The sequence below is a fragment of the Geotrypetes seraphini genome, chromosome 12 (genome assembly GCF_902459505.1).
Source record: "Geotrypetes seraphini chromosome 12, aGeoSer1.1, whole genome shotgun sequence".
NCBI lineage: Eukaryota > Metazoa > Chordata > Amphibia > Gymnophiona > Dermophiidae > Geotrypetes > Geotrypetes seraphini.
This window is the reverse complement of record NC_047095.1, coordinates 81,863,533-81,891,484: the sequence shown is the minus strand read 5'-3', so window position 1 is coordinate 81,891,484 and position 27,952 is coordinate 81,863,533. Positions and strand designations below refer to the sequence as shown.

General features: G+C 39.9%; 1 protein-coding gene and 1 long non-coding RNA gene across 4 annotated transcripts in view; one reads left to right on the top strand and one right to left on the bottom strand.

The window, feature by feature from the left end:
- NPL (N-acetylneuraminate pyruvate lyase) overlaps positions 1 to 350 on the bottom strand; it is a 90,639-nt gene extending 90,289 nt beyond the window's left edge. For all 3 annotated transcript variants that reach the window (XM_033916088.1, XM_033916087.1, XM_033916089.1), the window contains exon 1: positions 102 to 350. The gene's annotated coding sequence lies outside the window, so the exon portion shown is untranslated. The remainder of the gene's footprint in view (positions 1 to 101) is intronic.
- LOC117346472 lies at positions 344 to 24,319 on the top strand. Its single transcript, XR_004536599.1, has 3 exons — positions 344 to 641; positions 1,447 to 1,468; positions 23,685 to 24,319. It is a non-coding gene; the product is annotated as an uncharacterized LOC117346472 (long non-coding RNA).
- The last annotated feature ends 3,633 nt before the right edge of the window (positions 24,320 to 27,952 follow it).

The following is a 27,952-nucleotide window of genomic DNA, read 5'->3' as shown; positions in this document are numbered from 1 at the left end:
GCAAGACTAAAACTACCAAATCAGCCCGAGCATACAACAGCATTGCCGAGCGGGCACTTCCCCCCATCAGAGTTTCACTTATATCTTTCTTTCTTTCTTACCTTATTGCTAAAGACAACGCACCACCGTTTACCCTCCTCTCCCTCCTAGTTCCCGTGCTCAACGACCGGAAGGGAGAACGTGAAACCAAAAGAACCCTGTCAGCCCTTTAAAGCCCAGCGCCGTCGCTTCCGGCTCACCACCCCTAGCTATCACTCCGAAGGCTGCAGACGTCTTTTGGAAAAGGCGCGGGGCGGCAGACGAGCTCGCGCTTCGAAGCAGACCACAAGGGACAAAGCTCGAGGGGCGCGCGCACTTTGGGAAGACCTTTTCTAGCTCCCGCCTTCCGTAACCGCGCCTGCGATCCCGCCCCCACCATGACGTCATCAACAGCCGCTGGTAGACCCGCCGTGGCCCGTGAGCGTGCTGTCTTCTCTTTTTTAACGCTGCTGGTGGTTAAAGAAAGAGGATGGATGCTGAGTGGCGAAGGGTCAAGAAAGAGGGCGGATGCTGGAGAATGGATGAGGAAAGGCAAGAGCAAATACAGGAAGGAAGAGAGAAGAAAGAAGGCAGATGCTAGATAGAAGGGGGAAGAGGATAGAGTAAGTGAAACACTAGGGAATAAGAGAATAGGGGAGCCAAGATGGGGGAAAGAGATGAAAAGCTGTAGATAGACACAGTAAAAAAGAAAAATTGAAGACTGTGGAAGAAATTATTCTGGGATTTGTGAGTCTACTATGCCTACAAAGGTGCAAAGTGACTTACAGTGCAGTTTATGGAGAACAGTTTAGTACATTGGACAAATCAGCAATATAACATAACCCTGCCTCCAAGACTTAGCCCCACCCTACTTTTAAAAATGTTATGTAGACATTTTTAAAGCTGTAACCTCAGTTGAACCCCCTCCTAGAAGGCAAGGCACATAGAAATAGGGGTATTTTGGGGAAGGGGTAATCAATTTTTACCCTCTGGCAAGAAATTTAGCACTTTGTGATCAGTAAATTTTCACGAATAATCATTAAAACAATAAATTGTAAAATACTTTTTTATATTTTTCTTTCAGAAGCCCTACCAGATCCAGTTACCAAACTAAGCCCTCCACCCCCCCCCCCCCCCACCCCTTTATCAAGCTGCGCTAGAGGTTTTTAGTGTGGGCCGGCAAGATAAGTGCTCCAACCCTCAGGAATTCGATGAGCATCGGAGCATTTACTGTGCCGGCCTGCACTAAAAACCTCTAGCGCAGTGTGATAAAAAGGGGGGGGGGGCAGTAAATTGAACAGATTTAACATCTGATAAGTAAAGATAATTTATTTAACACTGGTAACTTATTTTCTAAGAAAATATTAACTCAAACTTTCTGTGGCTGATACTTTGTGATTTTGTTTTCCCTCTTCTCCTGTCCAACAGATAAAGAAGCAACACACCCCATGTAAGTATACTTTTCTTTCTCTGTCCTTTCACAGATTTTATGTTATTTCAGGTTGTTAGCTCACTAATATTTCTTGAACTTTTTGTTCTCCTTTCTTGCATGATGGAGCTCTCTTCTATGATCTTCTCTTTGAGTACCTACTGCCTAAGCTTTAATAGTACAAAGATAAAAATCTAACTTTCTCAGAGACACAGTTCCCTTTCTAATTAAAATGATTGGGGGTGCTCAAAAGCCCTGTCCTAGCGCCTGCCCAAGCTCAACCCCCATACTAATAGTACTAATTGTAAGGCCATTATTTCCACTCATTTTTTTCATATATACTCACAATATAATCTTATTAACAATACATAATGTTTAATCACAAAATTAAACTACACTGTCCAAAGGGATACAAACTTGAAGTAGTGATAGTAGTAAAGGCTGCAACATAAGCAATATCAGCAACTCATTTCTTAGTATTGCAACGGAAAGTGAAACGATACAAAAATCCATACGAAAAAGGAGATTATCGCTGAAAAATAGCTGGAAAGCGATGACCACAAATGCTCGCAGTCTAAGCAACAAAGTTCATGATCTGCAAGCCCTGATATTAGAGGCAGATCTAGATATTGTTGCTATCACAGAGACATGGTTTAGTGAATCACATGGATGGGATGCAAACATACCGGGATATAATCTTTTTAGGAAGGACAGAGATGGTCATAAAGGTGGAGGAGTAGCTCTCTATGTAAAGATCAATATCCAAGCGACCGAAATGCAAGGGACCTGGGGAGAGGAAGAAGCGATATGGATTGCTCTGAAAAGAGAAGATGGAACTTCTATCTACGTGGGTGTAGTCTACAGACCTCCGACTCAATCGCAGCAAATTGATAAGGATCTGATTGTGGATATCCAAAAGTTTGGAAGGAAAGAGGAGGTTCTGCTGTTGGGAGATTTCAACCTGCCGGATGTGGACTGGAATGTTCCGTCTGCGGAATCGGAAAGAAGTAGGGAGATTGTGGATGCCTTTCAAGAGGCTCTGCTCAGACAAATGGTGACGGAGCCCACAAGGGAAAAAGCGATATTGGATCTGGTCCTCACAAATGGAGAGAGTATCTCTAATGTTCGAGTGGGTGCTCACCTGGGTAGTAGCGATCATCAAACGGTTTGGTTTGATATAACGGCTAAAGTGGAGAGCGGCCGCACGATACTTAAAGTCCTAGATTTCAAACGTACAGACTTTAATGCAATGGGAAAGTACCTGAAGAAAGAGCTGTTAGAATGGGAGGACATAAGAGAAGTGGAAAGACAGTGGTCTAAGCTGAAAGGAGCGATAAAAATGGCTACGGACCTTTATGTGAAGAAAATCAATAAAAACAAGAGAAAAAAGAAGCCGATATGGTTCTCCAACCTAGTGGCTGAGAAAATAAAGGCGAAAGAGTTGGCGTTCATGAAATATAAAAAAACCCAAGAAGAGGAGAGCAGAAAGGACTACAGGGTGAAACTGAAAGAAGCCAAGAGAGAGATACGTTTGGCGAAGGCACAGGCGGAAGAACAAATGGCTAAAAATGTAAAAAAGGGAGATAAAAATTTTTTCAGATATATTAGTGAAAGGAGGAAGATAAAAAATGGAATTGCTAGGCTAAAAGATGCTGGGAACAAATATGTGGAGAGTGATGAGGAGAAAGCAAATGTGCTAAACAAATACTTCTGTTCTGTGTTCACAGAAGAAAATCCTGGAGAAGGACCGAGATTGTCTGGCAAAGTTACACGAGAAAATGGAGTAGATTCTGCGCCGTTCACGGAGGAGGGTGTTTATGAGCAACTTGAAAAACTGAAGGTGGACAAAGCGATGGGACCAGACGAGATCCATCCCAGGATACTAAGGGAGCTCAGAGAGGTTCTGGCGAGTCCTATTAAAGATTTGTTCAACAAATCTCTGGAGACGGGGGTGATTCCTGGGGATTGGAGGAGAGCGGATGTGGTCCCTATTCATAAAAGTGGTCACAGGGATGAAGCAGGAAACTACAGGCCGGTGAGCCTCACTTCAGTTGTTGGAAAAATAATGGAAGTGTTGCTGAAAGAAAGGATAGTGTACTTCCTTGAATCTAATGGGTTACAGGATCCGAGGCAACATGGCTTTACAAAAGGTAAATCGTGCCAAACGAACCTGATTGAATTTTTGGATTGGGTGACCAGAGAGCTGGATCGAGGACATATGCTAGATGTAATTTACTTGGATTTCAGCAAAGCCTTTGATACAGTTCCTCATAGGAGGCTGTTGAACAAACTTGAAGGGCTGAAGTTAGGACCCAAAGTGGTGAACTGGGTCAGAAACTGGCTGTCGGACAGACGCCAGAGGGTGGTGGTTAATGGAAGTCGCTCGAAGGAAGGAAAGGTGACTAGTGGAGTCCCTCAGGGTTCGGTGCTGGGGCCAATCCTGTTCAATATGTATGTGAGTGACATTGCTGAAGGGTTAGAAGGAAAAGTGTGCCTTTTTGCAGATGATACCAAGATTTGTAACAGAGTAGACATCGAAGAGGGAGTGGAAAATATGAAAAAGGATCTGCAAAAGTTAGAGGAATGGTCTAATGCCTGGCAACTAAAATTCAATGCAAAGAAATGCAGAGTAATGCATTTGGGAATTAATAATAGGAAGGAACCGTATATGCTGGGAGGAGAGAAGCTGATATGCACGGATGGGGAGAGGGACCTTGGGGTGATAGTGTCCGAAGATCTAAAGGCGAAAAAACAGTGTGACAAGGCAGTGGCTGCTGCCAGAAGGATGCTGGGCTGTATAAAGAGAGGCGTGGTCAGTAGAAGGAAGAAGGTGTTGATGCCCCTGTACAGGTCATTGGTGAGGCCCCACTTGGAGTATTGTGTTCAGTTTTGGAGACCGTATCTGGCGAAAGACGTAAGAAGACTTGAGGCGGTCCAGAGGAGGGCGACGAAAATGATAGGAGGCTTGCGCCAGAAGACGTATGAGGAGAGACTGGAAGCCCTAAATATGTATACCCTAGAGCAGTGTTCTTCAACCTTTTTACACCCGTGGACCGGCAGAAAAAAAAGAATTATTTTGTGGACCGGCAAACTACTAGGACTAAAATTTAAAAACCCCATTTCCGCCCCATCTCCGGGAGCTCGGTCCCCACAAATCATCTGATCCCATCCACACAAGCCTCAGTTATGATTTTATATTGAATGTATTTTATTAAAGTATAAAAAGAAACAATATTCTGTACAATTGTCATTTTATAAATACAAATAATTCAGAGCAGGATCAACAAAACCCCTATCTCCCCTCCTCTTCACATATATCCCCTCTACTATCAAGAAAACTGAACAAGCCAAATTATTACAGAATGCTACACAGAAATATCATGCTAACAGAATACTGCAGTCACACATGACAGGAATAGTTTTAGGGGAGTGCAACTAGGGCAACTGCCCCCTGGTCAGAGAGCGCCCTAAGCCAGCTGGAAGCTAAAGAAGCACTGCCTGGGTTTTGCAGTCCCCAGTTATGTCTAACACCAGCTCTAGCAGGATATATATTTCAAATCTGATATATTCTAATCACAAAATAGAAATAAAATTATTTTTTTCTACCTTTTGTCATCTCTGGTTTCTGCTTTCAATCTTCTTTTCACTCTCTTCCTTCCAGCGTCTGCCCTCTCTGTCTCTTCAATCCAGCATCTGCCCCTTCCATCCACTGTCTGTCCTCTCCCCCTTCCATATGGTATCTGTCTTCTTTCTATGCCCCTCTCCCCTTTCCATCCAGCTTGTGCCCCCTCTCTCCTTTTTACATGATTCATTCCAGCTTCACTGCTCTTCATTTTTATCTCTCCTACACCAGATCTATCATCGTTGTCCCTCTCTGCTTATTTTTCTGCTGACTCCTTCCTATCATCAATCTCTCTACTTTCTCATGCCTGTGTCTCCCCTTCCCCTCCTCTAATCTCTCTGCCAGCTGTTTCCTTCCTTTTTTCATTCTCCCTTCCCTCCTCCTCCTGTCCAGCAGTAACTCTCTTCCCTTCCTCCCCTCCCAGCAGCATCTCTCCTTCTCCCTCTCCAGTAGCAGCTGTCCTTTTTTTCCCTTGCTCAGGAGCTTCCCAGATTCCTTTCCCTCCTCCCCTCCCAGAAGCATCTCTCCTCCTTCTCCCTCTGCAGTAGCAGCTGTCCCTTTTTTTCCCTTGCCCAGCAGCTTCCCAGATTCCTTTCCCTCCTCCCCTCCCAGAAGCATCTCTCCTCCTCCCTCTCCAGTAGCAGCTGTTCCTTTTTTTCCCCCTGCCCAGCAGCTTCCCAGACTCTGATAGTGGTTTTCTCCCCTCCCAGCAGCTCTTCTTACTTCCCAGCGCAGCGATTCACGAAGGCAGCCTTGGGTCCTTTGTTGGGTCGCGCCGCCTCTGAGGAAAGAGGAAGTTGCATCATCAGAGGCAGCCGCGACTCAGCAAAAGCCCCGAGGCTGCCTTCATGAATCGCTGCGCTGGGAAGTAAAGGAGAGCTGCAGAGAGGGGAGAAAGCCACTGTCGGAGGGTCCCCAAGATCTCTCCGTCTCAGCGCAGACTTCGGATGTTGATCTTGCCGGCCCTGCGAGGACCGGCAGGAAGTTGAAGTCAGTCAGTCTTGCCGGCCCTGTGCGGACCGGCAAAAATTTCCTGCGGACCGGCGGTTGAAGAACTGTGCCCTAGAGGAAAGGAGAGACAGGGGAGATATGATTCAGACGTTCAAATACTTGAAGGGTATTAACGTAGAACAAAATCTTTTCCAGAGAAAGGAAAATGGTAAAACCAGAGGACATAATTTGAGGTTGAGGGGTGGTAGATTCAGGGGCAATGTTAGGAAATTCTACTTTACGGAGAGGGTAGTGGATGCCTGGAATGCGCTCCCGAGAGAGGTGGTGGAGTGTAAAACTGTGACTGAGTTCAAAGAAGCGTGGGATGAACACAGAAGATTTAGAATCAGAAAATAATATTAAATATTGAACTAGGCCAGTTACTGGGCAGACTTGCACGGTCTGTGTCGGTGTATGGCCGTTTGGTGGAGGATGGGCAGGGGAGGGCTTCAATGGCTGGGAGGGTGTAGATGGGCTGGAGTAAGTCTTAACAGAGATTTTGGCAGTTGGAACCCAAGCACAGTACCGGGTAAAGCTTTGGATTCTTGCCCAGAAATAGCTAAGAAGAAAAATAAAATAAAATTAAAAAAAAAAATTTTTTTAATTGAATCAGGTTGGGCAGACTGGATGGACCATTCGGGTCTTTATCTGCCGTCATCTACTATGTTACTATGTTAGTCTGCCGAGAAAAAAAGTGAGGAGGAGGTCTGGCCATCCTAGTAAAAAACAACCTAAATATAAAAGTCCTAGACAAACACTCCGCCCCCCACTTAGACCTGCTTGCCTGCCAACTCTCCAGCGACTCACTCAAAGGCACCATTACCTGCATCCTCTGCTACATAACTCCAGGAAAATGGACCGCCACAAAACACAAACTCGAAGATTTCATCTTCCAGAACTCTCTAACCTCCACACACAACCTACTCCTTGGCGACATAAACCTCCACCTAGAAGACCACACCTCCAAACAAGTTGATGGCATACTTTCATACCTCAATACACTATCTTACCAAATTCTTTACCCCCAACCCACACACGAAAAAGGCCACCAACTCGATATTGCTGCATATATGTCCCAACATTCCCACTCACCAGACATTCATATTACTAATGGGGCCTGGCACCCCTCCCTCTGGTCAGACCACTACAAATTTACTTTCATAATCAACTGGGCACAAAACACAAACAAACACGAACCCCACACAATCTCCTTCAAAACCAGACAAAAAAATTGAACCCACCACATTCTGGGCCAAAGCAGACCACACAATTACCTACTTAGACCCTAATGAATTCATATGCCAGTGGCGCACCCTGAGCGAAACAATCCTCAACGAGCTAGCCCCAGTAAAGATAAAACACAAATTCTGCAGACCTTCTGACAAATGGATTGACACAGAACTCCTTCAACTAAAAAGACATTGCAGACACCTCGAAAGAGCCTGGAGAAAAAAGAACCAAGAACACACCAAAATAGAATGGAGAACATCAATAAAACAATACAAGATCAAACTTAAAGAAAAACGAAAAGCTTATTACTCCAAACTAATCGGCACAGAAACCCTTGACACAAAAAAACTCTTCCAACTAGTAAAGAACCTCACTGACACCAAGCCATTCCTAGCCACACAAGGAACTTCCTCTCCAACAGCTACCCAACTAGCAGACTACTTCAAAAACAAGATTACCATAATCAGAACCTCCTTCAATAACTCACCAACCCACCTCGACGAGATAATAATAAACCCCACAACAGGAGATGCCACTGCAGCTGACAGATACTGGACCAACTTCCCAGTGGTACAATGGTCGGACATGAACCGACTCTACAAAAAATATAGCCAAGCGTCATGCGACCTGAACAACTGCCCCTCGTACCTGCTTACAAATGCCTCTCCCAAATTCAGAACCAACCTCATGCAATGGATTCAAACTACTCTCACAGAAGGCCAATACCCACAAGACCAAGGAGAAATCATAATCACCCCAATACTGAAAGATCACAAAGGCCCAATAGATAACCCTTCCAACTACAGACCCATCGCCTCAATTCCATTATATGCTAAACTAATAGAAGGTTTGGTAGCACAATACCTCACAAATTACCTAGAAGACCACAACATACTTCACCCCACACAATCAGGGTTCAGATCCAACCACAGTACAGAGACACTACTAGTTTCTCTACTAGATATAGCCCGACAGCATCTTAGCAAAGGAAGAAGGATGCTGATTATCCAACTCGACCTCTCTGCCGCATTTGACCTGGTAGATCACACCATACTTCTTCAAATCCTAGAAGCCATAGGGATCTCAGGAGGGGTATACAACTGGTTCCAAGGATTCCTCAAAACAAGAACATACAGAGTAAAAACAAAAGATCTTGTATCGGATTCCTGGTCTAACCCCTGTGGAGTACCTCAAGGGTCACCTCTGTCGCCCATACTCTTCAACCTATTCATCTCCTCCCTTGGTACTATTCTAGATAACCTAGAAGTAACTTCATTCAGCTACGCAGATGACATAACCATACTCCTCCCCTTCGACTCACAAGATTCCACTCCAATAGACAACCTGAAAAGAACACTAGAAGCAGTGGAAAACTGGATGCTAGACCACAAACTGAAGCTCAACCCGGACAAAACAAAGTTTCTATTGCTTGAAAAAGACAAAACCCCATCTATAACCGAGCTAGAAATAAAAGCCACCAAATACCCCATACAGCCCATTCTCAAACTCCTCGGAGTTACACTAGACAGATGCTGCACCTTGCAGGTCCAAATCAATAAAACAACACAAAAAGCATTCTTTACCATGCGCAACCTACGAAAAATAAGAAAGTTTTTCAACAAAGATAAATACAGACTCGTCCTGAGTCTAGTGGACTACTGCAATATCCTCTACCTACCATGCCCCACATATTTAATACAACAACTACAGACTGTACAGAACACAGCCCTCAGACTGATCTACTCACTTGGAAAATTTGATCACATCACCAATGCCTTCATAGACTCACACTGGCTACCTATACAAGCCCGCATTCAATTCAAACAATACTGCCTACTATACAAAGCAGTAAACGGAACTGCACCCACCTACCTAAATAACCGCCTAAATCGGAACCTCTCATCCAGGCAAAGGAGAACCCAATCTCCATTCACCTTCCCCCCTTTCAAGGGAACTCAGCGCAAAAAGATGTACGACCACCTACTAGCAACAAGGCAGCAAAATTGGACCCCTACATCTCCAACCTGCTCATAGCAACAACTGACTACAAAACGTTCCATAAAGAAATCAAAACCCAGCTATTCAAAAAATTTATCCAGCTAGCTTAACCCCCTTCTCCTTCCCTCTTGCAATCTCCCCCTCCCACCCTCTACTTGTATTATCCTCCAAAGACTCAACAATGTGACAGTTTCTACTCTTTAACATCCTCGTATTCTTCCAGCATCATCCGACACTTTTCCTATTCTCTCCATCTATCTGGTACCCTCTTCTCAAAACTTTATTATGAACCAGCTCCTTAATTGTAACTTTTTCCTGGAAATGTCCAGTTCTCTTAATTGTAACTTTTGTTCCTGGAAATGTCCAGCTATCTTCTGATGTAATCCGCTTAGAACTGCAAGGTACAGGCGGAATAGAAGTCAGTAATGTAATGTAATGCTTCTCAACATTCATTCCTACCAGAGCACCTGTCCTTGGTCACACATGCAGAACAGAGATAACTCCTACGCAAATACAGACCACAAACAAAAAGTACTAATATACATAAAGAAAACCCTAAGATGCCAGACCCTACATGCAGTACAACACCAGAGAAATAGAAATAAATTAATTTGTTCCTGAACAGTGCAAAATATAGATGGCAGATATAAATTCTCAAAATTGACACATTTCAATCAATAAACTGAAAATAAAATCATATTCCCTACTTTTGTTGTCTGGTGATTTTATTTTTCTAATCATATTTTCCCAGTCTCTGGCTGAATTTCCTTCTGTCTGTGCTTTTAACTGTGTTTCCTGGGTCTTCTTATCCATTTGTTGTTTTTCTCTCATTTACTTTCTGCCCTACATCCATCTTTAACTGACTCCTATCTAACGCTAAAGCTCTAGTCTCCAGAAACTATAGCTTTAGTATTAGATAGGAGTCAGTCTATATCTATATATATTTAGTACATTTTACTGATCTCCCATTTCTGAGTTGTAGTACCTGCTTGTTCCAATTGATTGGATCTACATCCATCTTTGGCATTAGCATTTAACATTCAACTTTCTTCCATTTTTCTGCTTCTCAAAATGAACTTTTCCATGTCTTCTCTTCCAGTCTATCCATGTGTGCCATCTCCTCCCTCTTCTCCCCCTCTTCCCATCTATCCATAAGAAGCATTTCTTCTATCTCTCCCCTTCACATCCCTCCCTGTGCACCATCTTCTCCCTCGCTCTCCCCTTCCCCTCCCTCCCTGTGCACCATCTCCCTCGCTCTCCCCTTCCTTCCTGTGCACCATCACCTCCCTCTCTTCCCCCCTTCCTGTGGTCTGATATCTCTGCATTCCTCCTTCCCCCCCCCATGGTCTGGCATCTTTCTCCTCTCCTTCCCAAAGCCTGGCATCTCTCTCCTTTCTCATGGTCAGGCATCTGGCATCTCTCTCTTCTTCCCTCCCCCCCTGGTCTGCATTTCCCCCTGCTTTCATCCCTCCTTGCCCCCCCCCCCCCGGCTAACTTAAAACAGCTCCAGGGGACCCCCCACGGTCCGGGCATCTCTAACCCTTCTGTCCCTCTCTTCCCGGTCTCCTTTCAAAGTCAAATGTTCTTTTTTTGGAAGAACCCTGGCGTGGCAGCCATTCTCACAAGCTGCTGATGCTGCCCCAAAGCTTTCCCTCTGCTGCAATCTGCCCATGTAGAAACAAGAATTTACATCTGGGGATGAGGGGATCATGGCAGAGGGAGAACTTCGGGTCAGCGCCAGCTGCTTGTGAGACTGGCTACCACACTGGGGCCCCTCTGAAAAAGAAGATTTGACTTTGAAAGGAGACCAGGAAGGGACAGAAAGGGAAGAGATGCCTGGATTGCATGCAGGCCCTGGTCACATGAGGCCCCCAAAATATTGGGGTGTTCGGGTACCCACAGCACCCACAGAACTGGCGCCAATGATTAAAACAACATATAATTAGTGTTCTTGCTAAACCACCCATAGGATCAACTTCCCTTTTCACACTCATTTTGTTTTTTTTTTTATAATTTCTTTATTCGTTTTTTCATATTACAACAAGTGTATCAGAAAAATACATATAATCTTATAAATACACACTTGATTTACTTTCATGTATATTTTAAATACAATATATGATTAATTTAATATGTATGACAAATATATATATAAAATAACCTTCCCCAATCCCTCCCTTCGTATTTCAGAAATTCTAACATAGTATTTGAAAATACATTAATTAATTCTTATATATTGTAAGATAAATGAGATAGTACCCACCCATATCCCCGCTTATCAAATCTCTTGTTATGGGAAAATGTTATTAATCATTACAAAAATCTATTAATGGTCTCCAAATCTTTAGAAATTTATCAAAATATCCTTTCTGTGTTGCTATTGTGCGCTCCATTTTATACATATGGCATACCGAATTCCACCAGAAGTTATAATTAAGTCTGTCATATTTTTTCCAGTTACATGTTATTTGTTGAATTGCTATTCCAGTTAATATGAATAAAAGTTTATTATTGTGTGATGAAATTTGACTTTTTGCTCTTATTGTTGTACCAAATAGAATAGTATCATAAGTCAAGGCTACTGGATTATCCATCATCCTATTTATTTGAGGCCAAATTGATTTCCAAAATAGTAATATATATGGACAATAGAATAAAAGATGATCTAATGTCCCTTTTTCAAGATGACAGTGCCAACATTTATTAGACTTAGAACTATCTATTTTTTGTAAACGAACGGGGGTCCAAAAAGCTCTATGCAAAAGAAAAAACCATGTTTGTCTCATAGATGCTGAAACTGTACATCTTATCCTCCAAGACCAAATTCGTGGCCATTGAGATGCATTAATTTGATGCTTAATCTCAATGCTCCAAATGTCTCTAAGACCATTTTTTGGTTTTTTATTTATATATCCAGATATTAATTTATACCACATTGCGGCCTGGTGTCCAGTAGAAGCCACCTGGAAGCATAAGAATTCTAGGCTATGATAATTGTTAAGATTTTTCCATTCAGGGAACCCCACCTGAATGGTCTGCTTCAATTGCAACCATCTGAAATATTGTGAATTGTTTAAGTCAAATTTATGTTGCAGTTGTGAAAATTCAAGCAGTTTACCATTAGTTATTACATCTTCTATAGTACGTATCCCTGCTAACATCCAATGCTTCCAAATGATTTTAAAACCGCCTATTTTGATCTTGGGGTTTAACCAAATTGTTTGAATTGTTGATTTATTTATCGGAATAGGAGTCAGATTACTTATATACCTTAAAGTCTTCCAGGTATCCATAAATATTTTATGATCTTTATATAACCTTGGCATTTTGATACTAACTATGTGACTAAGACGCAGTGGAAACATAAGTCTCCATTCTAACCAGAACCAATCTGGAATATTATCAATGGGCTCTGGGAGGATCCAATACATACCTTGTCGCAATATATAGGCTTGATGGTACCTATAAAAATTTGGAAAATTTACCCCACCCTCCACAATAGATCTTTGCAAAGACACTAAAGCAATTCTAGGAATTTTTCCCAGCCAAATAAAATTGGTTAAAATCCTATTTATTTTTTTATAAAAAGATCCCTGAAAAAAAATAGGTATCATACCCATTTGGTAACAAACTACAGGTAAAATCATCATTTTAACAGTTTGTACTCTTCCCCACCAAGATAAGTGTAAAGGATTCCATTGCTCACACATTTCTTTTACTTTTTGTAATAAATTTTTTTCATTAATTTTCATTGTATCATCTATTGTTTTTGCAATCCAAATTCCTAAGTATTTAATACCTTCTTCCTTCCAAATGAAAGAAAATGGATCAAATAGACCTTTTGTACAATGTACATTTAGTGGAAGAACTTCTGATTTATTCCAATTTATTTTGTAACCTGAAAATTTTCCAAATTTTTCAATTAATTCAAGCAAACATGGAATGGTATTTTCTGGATTTCTCAAATAAAGCAATATATCATCTGCATATGCTGATATTTTATATTCCCTATCTGAACGGGGAATACCTTGTATCTCCTTTACCTGTTGAATAGCTAACAGTAAGGGTTCCAAAACAATATCAAAAAGCAAAGGAGATAATGGACAACCTTGTCTAACTCCTCTCCGTAAATTAAAACGTTCTGAAAATGTATTATTGATATATAATCTAGCAGCAGGGGAGCTATACAACGTTTTAATTATTTGTATAAATCCTGAACCTATACCAAACCATTCCATTGCCTGATACATGAATGTCCATTCCACTCGATCAAAGGCCTTTTCTGCATCCAAAGAAACAGAAAAAGCCGGATCTTTCATGGCTTTTGTCAAATATAACATATGAAAAGCCAGTCTAGTATTATGAGAAGAAAGTCTTTGAGCAACAAATCCTGTTTGATGCATACCTATAATGAAAGGGAGAGTTTTAGCCAATCTTAAAGCTAATGTCTTAGCTAAAAGTTTATTATCTACATTGATTAAGGAAATAGGCCTATAATTTGAAACCAAAGTGGGATCTTTATTTGGCTTGGGCAAAACTATGATTAAAGATTCTGCCATAGTGCCTGTAATACAACCCTTAGTTAGTTGAGTCTGGTATAAATTTAATAAATAAGGTAATAGGGTATTTTGAAAAGATTTATAAAACTCTACTGTATATCCATCACCACCTGGAGCGGATCCTACTCTAAGGGATTTCAAAGCTATTCCTAATTCTTTTAGTGATATTGGTTCTTCTAAACTTCTTTTTATATGTTCGGGAACCTTAGGACCCTCTAATACTTTCAAAAACTCTAAGCCATCTTTTTCTTTATCTAAATAAGTCTCAGAAGAATAAAGAGATCTATAAAATTGTAAAAATTGTTTTAAAATTGAATTATTTTGATTGTGCATACCTCCAAGTTCATCTTTAATGGCAACTATTTTTGTTTTTCTTTTTTTTGCTTTTAAATAATTTGCCAATATTCTTCCCGACTTATTTGAGTTTCCATAATATAAAGCTTGCTGAGAAAATAAATCCTTTCTAATCAATTTAGATGAAATCTCATGAAATTTTCCTTTAAATTTTAAAAGTTCCTGTTGTGTAGAATAGTCCCATTTTTCTATTAGTTTTGATTCCAAAATTTTAATTTCTTTTTCTAAATCAGAAAACTGTTTCTTAATCTGTTTTTTAAGGTGAGCCGAATAGGAAATTATTTGACCTCTCATGGTTACCTTAAAGGCATCCCATAATGTTTCCATAGAGATCTCATCTGTTTCATTAAGTTGGAAGTAATCCTTTATTTTTTCTAACATAATTTCATAAAAATTTGGTTCAGCAAGCAATGTATTATCAAATCTCCATATAGGTCTGTTTATATCTTGTTCATTGCCTTTAAGTTCAATCCACACTCCACCATGATCTGATAAAATAATTGGATCTATGGCAGCCTGTGTAACTTGATGTACTAATTGATTTGAAACAAAAATATAATCTATTCTAGAAAAAGATTTATGAACATGAGAACAGAAAGAGAATTCCCGGCCATCAAAATGAAGTATACGCCAAATATCTTTCAAATCACAAGATTGTACAAAATTATCTAATCCCAAAGATTTTATAAATCTTTTAGGATTTTTATCCAAAAGAGGATCCATGACAGCATTGAAATCCCCAGCTACTATCAATTTGGATGTAGCCAGTGGAAGAATTAGTTGTTGTAGAGTCTTAAAATATTCTGGTTGATTCGAATTAGGGGCATATACATTAAAAAGCGACAAGGTAGTATCTCCCATGCTCATTTCCAGATGTATCCATCTTCCATGAGAATCCGATGCCTTAAATTTAAAGGAGGCAGAACATTTCTTATTTACCAATATAGCAACACCAGCCTTTTTCCCAACAGCCGATGAGAAAAAACAATGTTTAATCCATCCTCCTTCTAGCTTTTGAGATTCTATATTAGACAGGTGAGTCTCTTGTATGCAGTAAATATCCGCATTTTGCTGTTTTAAAAATAACATAGCTTTTTTCCTTTTTATCGGATGATTAAGACCATTAACATTTAAAGATAGTATCTTAATTTCCATTAGGTAATCTCATCACTTGTTCTATCAAAAGTTAAATTGTGAATATTGAATAATAATTTAATTTCCCAAACAATAATATTTAGATGATCCCCCCTTTTTATGCCCCACCCTTCATTATCCATCCCCCCCCTTTCCCTCCCATCCATCCCCAATTAAATACGAAAACTTGGAAACGCAAGTAAGATCAGGTATAAATAACTCCTCACAAGCTAATATCTCAAATTTAAATAGCTATCTTTAATTTTATATATGATGTAACTAAAATTTTATATATATTCTATCAAGAAATTAAATATCCACCCTTGTTTCTTTGTTATAATATAGATTATGGGAAAAATGTATATGATAAATAAAAGGATATCTCCAAATTGACAATTTCAATTAACTTAATATCTTAAATCCCAATTTATATAATTGTTCATAAGTTGTGGAAAGATTTTATCTAAATTTATCAAATTATAAAATATCTAAATCTAATCAAGTCAAAAAACCTCAAAGATCTATTCTCGTTTTTTATTAAAGCTGACTTTCATAAATCTAGAAACAATTTTATATCAATTAATTATTAAATATAATAAATGACATCCGATATATATTCTTAGTGAATGATTATATATTGTATAATCCTAAAAATAGAATAAATATAAAGAAAGTTTGTATGTGATTTTGTTTACTCTATAATATTATTGTGTTGTAGAGTTATATGGAATGAGAATTATAATATTATTTTTTTTATTATTTTTTTTTTTTTTTTTTTTTTTCTTCTTTTTCTTTCTCTTCATCTTTCTTTCCCTTTTCTTTATTCTTCCTTTTCCCATTTATTTCTTCTTTTAAACCAATAAAGATTTACCTGATAATCATATAGTATCAATTAGATATAGAACTTCTTCAGTACATTACATAAAAGATTTTAGTCTTTTGTTTTATTAGTAGGAACTTTTGAAGGAAGAAGTTGCTTAACCTATAATGAACTTTTATCTTCAAAAAATTAAGCTTATCTTTTATCATCCCACCATTTTATAGTTTCTCTTACTCCTTACTTATCCATATAACCATTTACTGACCAAAAGGAATTATGTAATTAACTGTGAGCTCTACTGTATACAGACCACTCCTTCACGCAGACATTAACTGAAAAGAAAGCTTTGTGTCACTATATCTTTAGAGATCTTTTCATTCATAGAAATCATGTTTTCTCTGTGTAGTAAATGTTATTAAACCTTAGTCCCAAAGTCTGTATGATGAATTACTTCATTCTCTGTCTTTCCGTTCTATAAAACATGTCGCTGTTCTTCATTTCTTCCTGTGTACTGCACGTCAGAAATAGCCAATCAAGTTCATCTCAGTGTGTTTTTATTGGTTGAGCATTGAGATCTCTCGCTTTTTTCTTTTTTTTTTCCCTTTTCTTTTAAAGATCTTATATCCTTTTAAGAATTGTGACATTTGTAAATAAATCTATCATGATGTTTCTTTCATCTTTGAGAGTATTATAGTTTGTTCCATCAACTTCAAAGGAGTCATGTAATTAATTGTGAGCTTTACTGTATACAGACCATTCCTTCGCGCAGATATTAATTGAAAAGAAGCTTCATGTGTTGTATTATCAAAGATCTTCTTATTTATAGAAATTATGTTCTTTTCTGTATAGTAGATGTTATTAAACTTTAGTCCCGAAATTCGTACGATGAATTACTTCGTTCTATGTCTTTCCGTTCTGTAAAACACGTCGCTGTTCTTCATTACATCAGAGATATCCAATCCAGTTCATCTTGGTGTGTTTTCATCAGAGATCTTCTTATTCATAGAAATCATGTTCTCTCTGTGTAAAGTCTGTACGATGAATTACTTCGTTCTCTGTCTTTCTGTTCTATAAAACCTGTCGCTGTTCTTCATTACTTTCTTCCTGTGTACTGCACGTCAGAGATAGCCAATCAAGTTCCTCTCGGTGTGTTTTTATTGGTTGAGCATTTAGATCTCTCGTTTTCATTCAAAAGATGTTATGTCCATTCAAGAATTGTGACAGTTGTAAACAAATCCATCATACCGTTTCCTCCATCTCTAACAGTAATATAGTTTGTTCCATCAGCTTCTGTTCTCGTGCCATTCATGGATCGTTAGAGTTACAGTTAAAAAAAAAAAAAACACACAAACAAACCATAAATAGATCCTGTTGTGAAAATATCCATTAGTAAATTTGGATTAATTTTTAAATAATAAATATAATTTTCTATGTCACAGGTATATATGTCCAGTAAATTATAAATAATATTTAGGAAGTCATTGGCTGTTCTAAATCTTCTAAGTATTCTTGCAGTTTTGAAGGGTCAGTGAAATTCTGGGTTTTATTTGCCAATGTAATCTTCATTACTGCCGGATATAACAGTCCATATCTTGCCCCTAATGCTCTTAATTTGGGACGCAAAGCCAAGAACTGTTTCCTTTTAAATGCAGTTTCTTTAGCAAAGTCAGGTACAATGTGTATTCTTGTATCCTGACATTTAAGGCTCCGGTTTTCTTTGGCAAGTTGACAAATTTCCACAACGTGTTGGTATCGTAGCAATTTAAATATTAATGTTCTTGGACCTTTTTGAGATAAAACTTTTTGGGTCGGTATCCTGTGCGCTCTTTCTATTTCAAGAGGGATTTTTGACTTAATTGGCAAGACTTTAGGTAGAAAATTTTCCAAGAAAGAGATAGGATCATTTTTTTCTACACCTTCAGGCATTCCAATGATCCTTAAATTACATCTTTTTTCGCGATTCAAGCAATCTTCAAGATCTTTTTTAACAACTTCCATTTCCTTCCATATCATTTTGTTCTTTTTCATTTCAGTTTGCATTTGTTCCGTTTTTTCTTCCAACAGATTTAATTTGTTATCAGATAAATCTGCTCTTTTAGTGAGGATTTCCACATCATCACTTACTTTTTGTAACTTTTTTGAGATTTCCATAACAATCTCTTTGATCTGTCTCAATTCAGTTATAATATCTTGATTTTCTTCTGCCGGCAACGGAACTTTAGAAGGAGTTGCTGGTTCCGGCTTTGACCGCTTGTTACTGCTCATCCCCGATCCTCCGGCACTCGTATCGCTCTTATTTTGCTTTCCTGAAGCCATTTCCGATGTAATTAAATGTTATATCTTGCCAATTTGCAATTTTTGATAGCTTATTTTTAGTAAAAATAGCCTGTTACCACGGAGCTAACGGACTACCCGACCATTCAGTTGCGTGTCCAAGCCACGCCCCCCCCACACTCATTTTGTTAAAGTTTAGCTCTCAGCCTTAAGAACAGTGATAAAAAAAATGGTTTCTTAAGAGCCAAACCAGATCTAACAGCAAAATAGAATCAATCAAGCAAAGTATACAGTGACCATCAGACACTCTGCTGCTACTACTACTATTTATTATTTCTAAAGCGCTGTACATTAAATGCACAAGAGATGGTCTCTGCTTGACAGCTTACAATCTAATTATGATGGACAAAGAGTACAAAGGTGAATTTATACATGAAACTTAGGTGGGAATTACAAGGATCTTAAGAGGTGGAGGGGATAGGGAAGTAAGAGGTGGAGGGGGTAGGGTAGTAAGAGGGAACGACAAGATATGAGTGCTTTACAAGACACTCCTGTAAGAAGTTGCTAATTTAGGCTTACAAACCTTTTTCAACAATACTGTATTAAATAGAATTCTTCTAAAGTAGGCAGATAAGCAGAGTGGTGATTTTCTTTCCAGTGTAACTCGACTTCTATTCAGCAGACAGCACTTTGCCCACAACCTTTGCTGTCATAGTTAATTCATAGCAGAACTGAAATTTTCTATTAAAAGTCAAATGAACAAAGATAGCGATTAACTCTGCTCACCAATGACCATTTTTTCCCTAGAGATCAGACCTGAAGTGAAAATAAAATCCTGTTCTTTTAAAACTTCAAAACTTGTTCCCAAATTATTCACAGAAGTAATTTACAGAGGAAGACGGTCTTCTAACATAGGTTCAGATTTAAAAGTATGAACGAAACCTTGCTTATTTTTAAGGTACCACTCATGTTCCTCACACATGCCTGGAACCCAAACACTATCACGGACTTCACAGAGTAACTGTAGCAGTTATACATCACTTATTCTCAACCAATAAACAAACCTCCACAGGCTTTTTTTTAACCAAAATAAGTAATTAGGCCAGCAACACACGTCTTTCTCACACACTAAAGTCCACCCAGCTGCCCAGCTCAGTAGTTTGGAACTCTCCAGGAGAGTTCCAACAGCGCTATATAGCTCATGTTGCAGAGTTGTTGCAGACACTCCTAATCTCCATCCGCAAAACTCCTGACCAAAAATCCACAATTAAAAAACAAACAAAAATCTCTTTCAATCCCTTGCCAGGCAGAGTTCTTACAGCTGCTTCTGTCCTATGGTGCTATATTAGAGCTCCAATTTCTGCTGCATGGCTCTGCCCAAGAGCTGGCAGCCACCCACACCAGGCACTCTCCTCTAGCATGTATGCATGCTCCACAAGTCTCCAGTTTGCACTGATCATGATTCTCTAAATCTTTGGGAGTCCTCTGGAGCTTCCCCAGCACTACTTCTGTCCTGCTCAACATTCACCTTCCTCTTTTTGACTCCAAATTCCCCCTTCACACTGGTGCAATTAGGCCTCAGGTCCCAGGCTATCCCTCCGTGCATTTACAGCCTGCTGATGTCACCACTATGCAAATGTGATGATGTAGTTGAACATAGGTGGCAAGAACGAGAACGCTGCCACAGGCCTCTGGCTCTCAACCTAGCTTTTTATTTTCTTTCACTGAGCCTTAAGCCGCATCAGCGTGTCAGCATCACCAGAGCCTCTTCCTGGACGAGGTTTTTTAAAAAAATTATTAACCCCTTAGGTTATATTCGAGCTACCCAATAAAAAAAAAAATGTTTGACTAACATTTTTAAAACAAAAACCCCTCTACTACACCTCACACATATATTCATCCATTCCAGCCTTAATCACTTACCCCCTCCCTCCCCTTTTATAAAACAGTAGCATGGTTTTTAGCGCTTGCCGCAGCAGTAACAGTAGAATTCCTATGAGCATTGGAGCTGTTACCGCCTCGGCCAGCACTAAAAACCACGCTACTGTTTTGTAAAAACAGGGGGGTGGGGTGGGGGGGGTTAAAGTTTTACCAATACTTTTGTCCTGCTCCAGATGTTAAATTACTTTTGTTTTAATCTAGAATATAATCTCTCTGTAAATAACTAGGAAATTTTTTTAAAATTCTTTTTTGAATGTTTAAGGCCTAGATTCACTAAATTCACCGGTCTGGATCGTTGTTGGGCGATTCAGGGCCGAGTTCTGCAGGCAACCGATTCACTACAGAGTCCTCATACAAATTATCTGATCGGACGCACGCCCCACCGCGATCCCATGGATCGCTGCAGAGTGATCGCGACACATGCGCAGACCATCCTGGTTGGCTGTAGATACAATCCGCACATGCGCTTGCTCTCCGCACAAGCAAGGTCAAAAGAAAGGGGGGAGGGGTGGCTGCAGTTTACTTGAATGGACATTTCAATTTAATGGAACAGAACACGCTTTAGCCAGATCATGGAACAGAACACGCTTTTAACCTGCGGGTTAAAACCATGGGCTCGCACTGCACTGTGCTTTTTTCAGAATATATGGGGAGTAATGTACAGCTTTACTTTTTATTTTGAGGGTTGTTTTGTAACCTCGATACTGGGATTTCAAGGCGGCAGAGAGCAGGAGAGTCGGCTAGGACAGTAAGCGACTGGTCCTTAGCAGTCACTTCACTTTGGATCGGCACACCCAATTGATGTTTCTTGTTCTGTTTAGTGAATCGATGACTTCCTATTTAGCATGCCATTTCCCCTCATTTGCATGGGCGGATCGGATCGGGTGGGAGAATGATCGGGCACAAGGTTAGTGAATTGGGTCAGGGATGATCGCAAACTGCTGTCCTTCTCTTATACAAGTAGGTACAGTAATTACAGGATTATTGTAATGATTTCATTAATCACAATGTACCATGAGGACGTATTTAGCTTCTTCTAGTTCAATAGGAAAGTCAGTCTTGAACCAGTAGGTTTAATATACACCTTCCCCCGCCGGGTGTGTGTAAAGAGCCTCATTTGCATTTTTACACTCCACCTCCCTTCTCCCTAAGTTGTCCTGTACTCCTCAGTTATTCTCTCCACACATGAGGTGGTAGGAGCCTTTCTGGTCTGCTCATGTTTAATTCTTTCTTTTTTGGATTTTTATCATCTGATCGAGAGGCTTTTTAGTGCTTCAGAGGCTTCCGGTCTTGGGACATCACCAGCTGTGGGAAAACAGAGACTTTCATTTCAGAAGTCTGTAGTCAAGACACATGCAGCCAGTTGGCCTGCCTGCACAAATAGTTCGGGAGCTCGAGGACCAGTCCCCTTGGGAGCAAGGCTCACCCCAGGTTCTGTCCGCAGTGAGCTAGAGCACAGGCTGAACAGCAATGTGGCAGTTCTTCAGAATTGGTCTGACTGTGTTTCCTTCCCCCAGCATGCGTGGTGAGGGGCTGAGGTCCACACGTCGCTCAACAAGAGTGTACCTAGAAAAAGATAGCATCTTACACACTGCAGTGAGCACTAGAACATTAATACACCCATTGTAAAACTAAACAAGCCAGATTAATGGAGATCGATCCTGCACAGTCATTGCTAACAGAAAGCCATATCTTTCACACACACATAAACACCCTCACCCAGTATGAAATAAGTAATCACAAACTAAAATTAGAAATATGTAGACAGTGTGACACGGACAAGAGGACATGGACTGAAGCTAAGGGGGGACAAGTTCAGGACAAATATCAGGCAGTTCTGCTTCATGCAACGAGTGATGGACACCTGGAATGCTCTCCCTGAAGAAGTAATTGCGGAATCCACCGTTCTAGGATTTAAGGGTAAGTCAGATGTACATCTCCTTATGAGTGGCATAAAGTGACATGGGTAAGCTTAGAGTGATATGGGGACTAAAACTATGTCAGGGTACACCTGGCGGGGCCTCTGCGTGTGCGGATCGCCGGACTTAATGGACCTAGGGTCTGTTCTGGAGATGGCACTTCTTATGTTCTTATGTAAAAGTTAAACTGAACCGCCAAGAAGCCAGACTCTGCATAAAATGCAACACTACAGAAACAGTGATGCAAGTTCCCTAATATTGTGTAAAATATAAAGGTAGCAGATGTAAATTTGAAAATATTGAGAAATAGCAATCATCACTTTACAAATTAATAAATATAAATAAAACAAAAAATGGAAATAAGATAATACCATTTTATTGCACTAATTTATTTTCCAATTAGCTTTGAGGCCAAAACCTCCTTAACACAGATATTATGAACCAATTAATAAACTGAGAGATGTAATGATGTTTGTAAGTAACCAATAAAAACTAACAATATGATATGTGCCAATATGATATGTGCCTCAGGCTGTCAAGAATTTTATAAGAGACAGCCTTTGTGATTATGAAAGGACAGACATCCAGGTATACTCATGCGCTTGAGGCATACTATCCATATGCTGTAAAGATTTGTTCTTGTAACCTGTTATTGATTGTTAATAAAATATCTATTAATTATAACAGCATATTGGGCTTCCGTGAAGTCAGTTATTGAAGGCCATAAACAGGCAGCTTTTCAGTGGTGACCTTCACAACTGTGAAATAGGGAATTATGCAAGCCTTAGGCTTCAAGGACAGTGGATTGCAGGCCTATGTCTGCTTGTCAGACAGCCTCTCCGTTTATTTTTGATCATTTAGAATTTATTTGGATTAAGGCTTTGTATAGAACTTGCGCTTGCGCTTATTAATTCACTTTTGTTCATCTTACTTGCAGCTGTGTCTCTTTGCTAATATTAACAGTTTTACTTCCTCTAACGATTTTTTTTTTCTCCTTATAACTTCTTATTTATATGCATTAACATTCTGTTTCAGTAGCCTGCGGTTACTAGTGGGATTCTGGCAACCGGAAGCTAGTTTTGACTAGTGTGGTTCCCAGAATTGGTAGCTAGCACCGACTAGTGTGATTCCAGATTCCAGGTGCTGGCTTTGACTAGTGAGGTCCCCAGAGCCGGTATCCAGCATTGATGGGTGTGGTTCCGGGTATCAGTAGCTGGCTCTGACTGGTGCAGTCCTTGGAATCAGCAACTAGCCCAGACTGGTGTGGTTCAGAGAACCGGTAGCTAGTTCTGACTAGTGTGGTTTGGTGAAGTAAGGTAAAATTGGTAGCCAACGCTAGCTGTGACTAGTGGGAAGTTCCAGGTTTAACCACCCTTTGATCACTTTCTTGATATAGAGGCAGATCCGATTGGTGGTTAAGTTGTTTCAGTGGCCCCGGGCCACGCCTGATCTATTGCTAAAAAGGTACCTGTTCGCTTGTGATCACATTGCATCATTTTGTAAGTATTCTTTTTTTCCTTTCATTTGTTAGTAAAGGCCTTATTAGTGTTATTTTTAGATTCATTATTTTGTTAATCGTAGGGTTTGTACTTTGATATATTATTTCTCCCCATATTGCCTGCTCCCACAGCTTCCCCCTCAGCCTCCGTTTCTGTGCCATCTGATTGCATTGAGCCCCCTGTAATGGACCCACCCCCTTATTCTCATGCTTCTCCACTTTTGCTGCTAGCATCTCAGTCCTCCTGTTTGTACCCCTCTTTGCCACTGTCTTAAGAACATAAGAAGTTGCCTCTGCTGGGGCAGACCAGAGGTCCATCCTGCCCAGCGGTCCGCTCCCGCGGCGGCCCATCAGGCCACTGCCTGGTCTCTGGATAATTTTGTAATTTACCTCTAATCCTGTCCCTATAACCTTACATCTACATCTATACCCTATAACCTACATCTGTACCCCTCAATCCCTTTGTCCTCCAGGTACCTGTCCAGACCTTCTTTGAAGCCCTGTAGCGTACTTCTGCCTATCACATCCTCCGGCAGCGCGTTCCATGTATCCACCACCCTCTGGGTGAAAAAGAACTTCCTGGTGTTTGTTCTAAACCTTTCCCCTTTCAATTTCTCCGAGTGCCCCCTTGTACCTGTGGTTCCCCTTAGTTTGAAAAATCTGTCCCTATCCACTTTTTCTATGCCCTTCATGATCTTGAAGGTTTCTATCATGTCTCCCCTGAGTCGTTGCTTTTCCAGGGAGGAAAGCCCCAGCTTTTTCAGTCTGTCAGTATATGAGAGGTCCCCCATACCTTTTATTAGCTTAGTTGCTCTTCTCTGGACTCTCTCAAGTACCGCCATGTCTTTCTTGAGGTACGGCGACCAGTACTGGACACAGTACTCCAGGTACAGGCGCACCATTGCACAATACAGTGGCAGAATGACTTCCTTCGTCCTGGTTGTGATACCTTTCTTAATGATACCCAACATTTTGTTCGCTTTCCTTTGCTCTCCCCAGCGCATGTTCCTGCTCCTCCTGTCTCTCTACCTCCCGTTACATGTCAAGTGCAATGGCAGGCAGATCACATAATGGTCGTTACTCTCCTGTCACATGGGCCACAATGTCTCAGGCATTAGATGATATCTATGAAACCATTCAACAGCATTGCGCCCCGTCCCCACCTTCCCCCACTTTACAGGAAACACTGGTTAGGCAGTGTTCCTGTCTCGGGAATCCACATCTTTAACAGGAATGCCCTCTAAGTTTGATTCCTCTCGCTACTCTTGCTGACATTATGAATCCCCTGCCTCATACTTCTCTGGCTGCTAGTGCTAGCCCTAATTATTTGTCCTGTGACCCTAGCCCTAGCCTCTCTTTGTCTTGCCTGTTCCCTCCTGATTCCATCTGCCTCCCATCCCTTTTTCCTCCTCCTACTCTTGTGTTTCAACCCTCGGTATTGCCCGCCCAAGGCCCACCCAAGGTCCACCCCTTGCTCTCCCTGTTGATACAATATCTTCACATCCAGATCTTGCACATGGATATTTTGTTCTTACTCACAAGAAACCACATCTCCGCCTATACCAGTTCCTTCTGGCCCTCCTGCTCAGTGGAGCCATAAATGACTGCATTTGGTGAGGGAACTTTTTCAATTTTCCTTCTTAAATAAGGATCGTCTAGCTGCCCTTTGGGGCATTCTGAAGGGCAATAGTAAACTGATGACTTACCCCAAATTGGCTTGTGCCCTGCGCTCCTATGGTGAGACAGGTGCTATGAAAAAGGTTAAGAGAAAGTTAACTTATCAGTTTAGTCCACAGTTTTGGCCACCTATGTTTTTAACATAGCCCTCCCTGTTTGCTTGCCATGCTCTGTTGATCTGTGCCAGCATTGCTATTCCCGGTTTTCCCTCCCTGCTATTTTTCCTACTACCTTCCATCACGCTCCATATGTTTTCCATAGGTCTTCTGTTAAGCCGCTGCATGGACAATTTTGTTTTACTGTTCCTCATTCTACCCCCATATTTCCTGCCATTGTTGAACGGAAAGTATATACTTCTCTGTACTGTGCCTTGTGCTACGTAGCCCCTAATGATGTCACAATAATGCTTGATTATGACGTTTTTTTGACTGACATACAGGCTAACCTTGCCCAGCTTTCTTTATTTACGCATGATATGTTGTCTTCCTGGATTTTATTGCTGTGAGTGGTATTTTCATGTGTAGCAAATATTTTGTATGGGTTTTTGCATATTAGTTCTGTTCTTATGGGTTTATTTTCTTCTATTCCGACAAGAGGAATTGTATGCCCTTGTTTGCACTGCTCTAAGTAACTGTTTTAGTGTTATATTTTCAGCTTGTCATGTTGCCTGACAGCTTCCTTTGTTTTTCCATTTATGCTGTTTGATATACATTTTAGCAGTCGGCTTGTGTACTGGCCTGTGTAATGTACGACATTTATATTAATCTTTATGGGAAAGCGAAAGCATTGTTATGTTTTTTGTCTCCTGTTCTCTTGTGGTTTCCCTCACAAACGAATGCCAAAGATAATAAAGTAAATCATGGAGGGTTGGGTGAGGGAGATGATGGAATGATAAGAAATGAGGAAGTTTCAATGTTCCATAAGCTTTCATTAAAAATTATTTAGCTCATATAAGTTTGTTGTGTTATGAGACTGCTATTAGTGACTTATTTGCACAACTATGGACTAATGCTAGTTACTAAAGATATTTGAGATATCATTGCTGAGGATTTTCCATCCGTATGAGATCCTGATGATGGATGAGCCCCATTGGAAGGATTTTGCTACCGGAGAAGGAATCTGATGAGTGCCTAGAAACCCTAAAGACTTACCAGCAAAGACTTATTGACTGTGGCTACTAATGACTGGACGATCTTTATGACCTTGAATTTCTACAGCTTCCTTTTTGCCTCCCCACAATCATGGACTTGTTGATTTGCACTTTTTTTTAAAAAATTTTATTTATTTATAGTTTTTACAACAGTTCTACATCCAGAACAGTAAGGAATGGAATTTTACAACATCAGTAAAATCTTTACATTTTGGTGGGCAAATTTATGTTTAATTTATAAATTAGAGAAAAGGAATGCTGATCTGTCAGGGAACACAAAAAATTTCAAATTAATATGGGGCCCATTGATGTCTTTTGTAGAATTATTATAGTTTGATTTTTATTGATGTATTAATTTGCATATCCAGGGAAAGGGGAGGGTGGGAATAAAGTTTTTACATGAATTTTTATCTTCCTTGTGAGATTGAGAGGGAGGGAAAGATTATGTAACCATTTCTTAAGGTTTATAAATGTTTAATATGTGGATAAGATATATTTGATATAGAGCACTTATCATAAACTCTGATAACTAATGGATAATTTGATGGATAATGTGGGGTAGGGGGAGGGTTAAAACTCTTTATAAGTCATGTAAGGATATTAAGTGTTGTTTTACATATAAAATGTATTCTGTACTGTTTTCACTTATTGAAAGTATAAAAATGAATAAAGAATTAAAAAAAATAAAATCAAACAAAGAAAAAATCTTTACATCATAAACTGCTTCCATCAAGCCCACATTAAGGGAGGGCTAAGTACTTTTTAAGAACAAAATTTTCATATAGGAAAACAAGAACAGTAATTCTCCTATACAGAAACAAAATTATATACTTTATAGTCAACCACAAACCTCAAGAAGGAGAAAAACTCTTCTAAACATTTAGGGGTATCCTTAACTATTTCTCCTCAAAAAGAATCAGATATTTAAATCTTATGTTGTTCTTTCATATTTAAAAAATTTTCCAATTGAATTGAATCCCAGAAAATATATTCTTTTCCCTGCAATTGCACTAGGCACTTGCAGGGAAATTTTAAATAAAATGTGGCACTAATAGCCAATACTCTAGATTTTAATGAAAGGAATAATTTTCTTTTCATCTGGATGGATCTGGCCACATCAGGAAATATTTATACTATTTCACCACAGAATTTTGTTTGCTTATTCTGGAAATATATTTTCATAATTATATTCTTATCCATCTCTTTAAAACTGGTAATTAATAGGGTGGACCAATTTTGTATGGTATCAAGTGAGTCTTCTAAGAATCTAGTAAGATTTAAATCCGTTGATACCAATTGACCCACTCCTTTCTCTAAGCCTATTTTTTTCTTTTGTGGG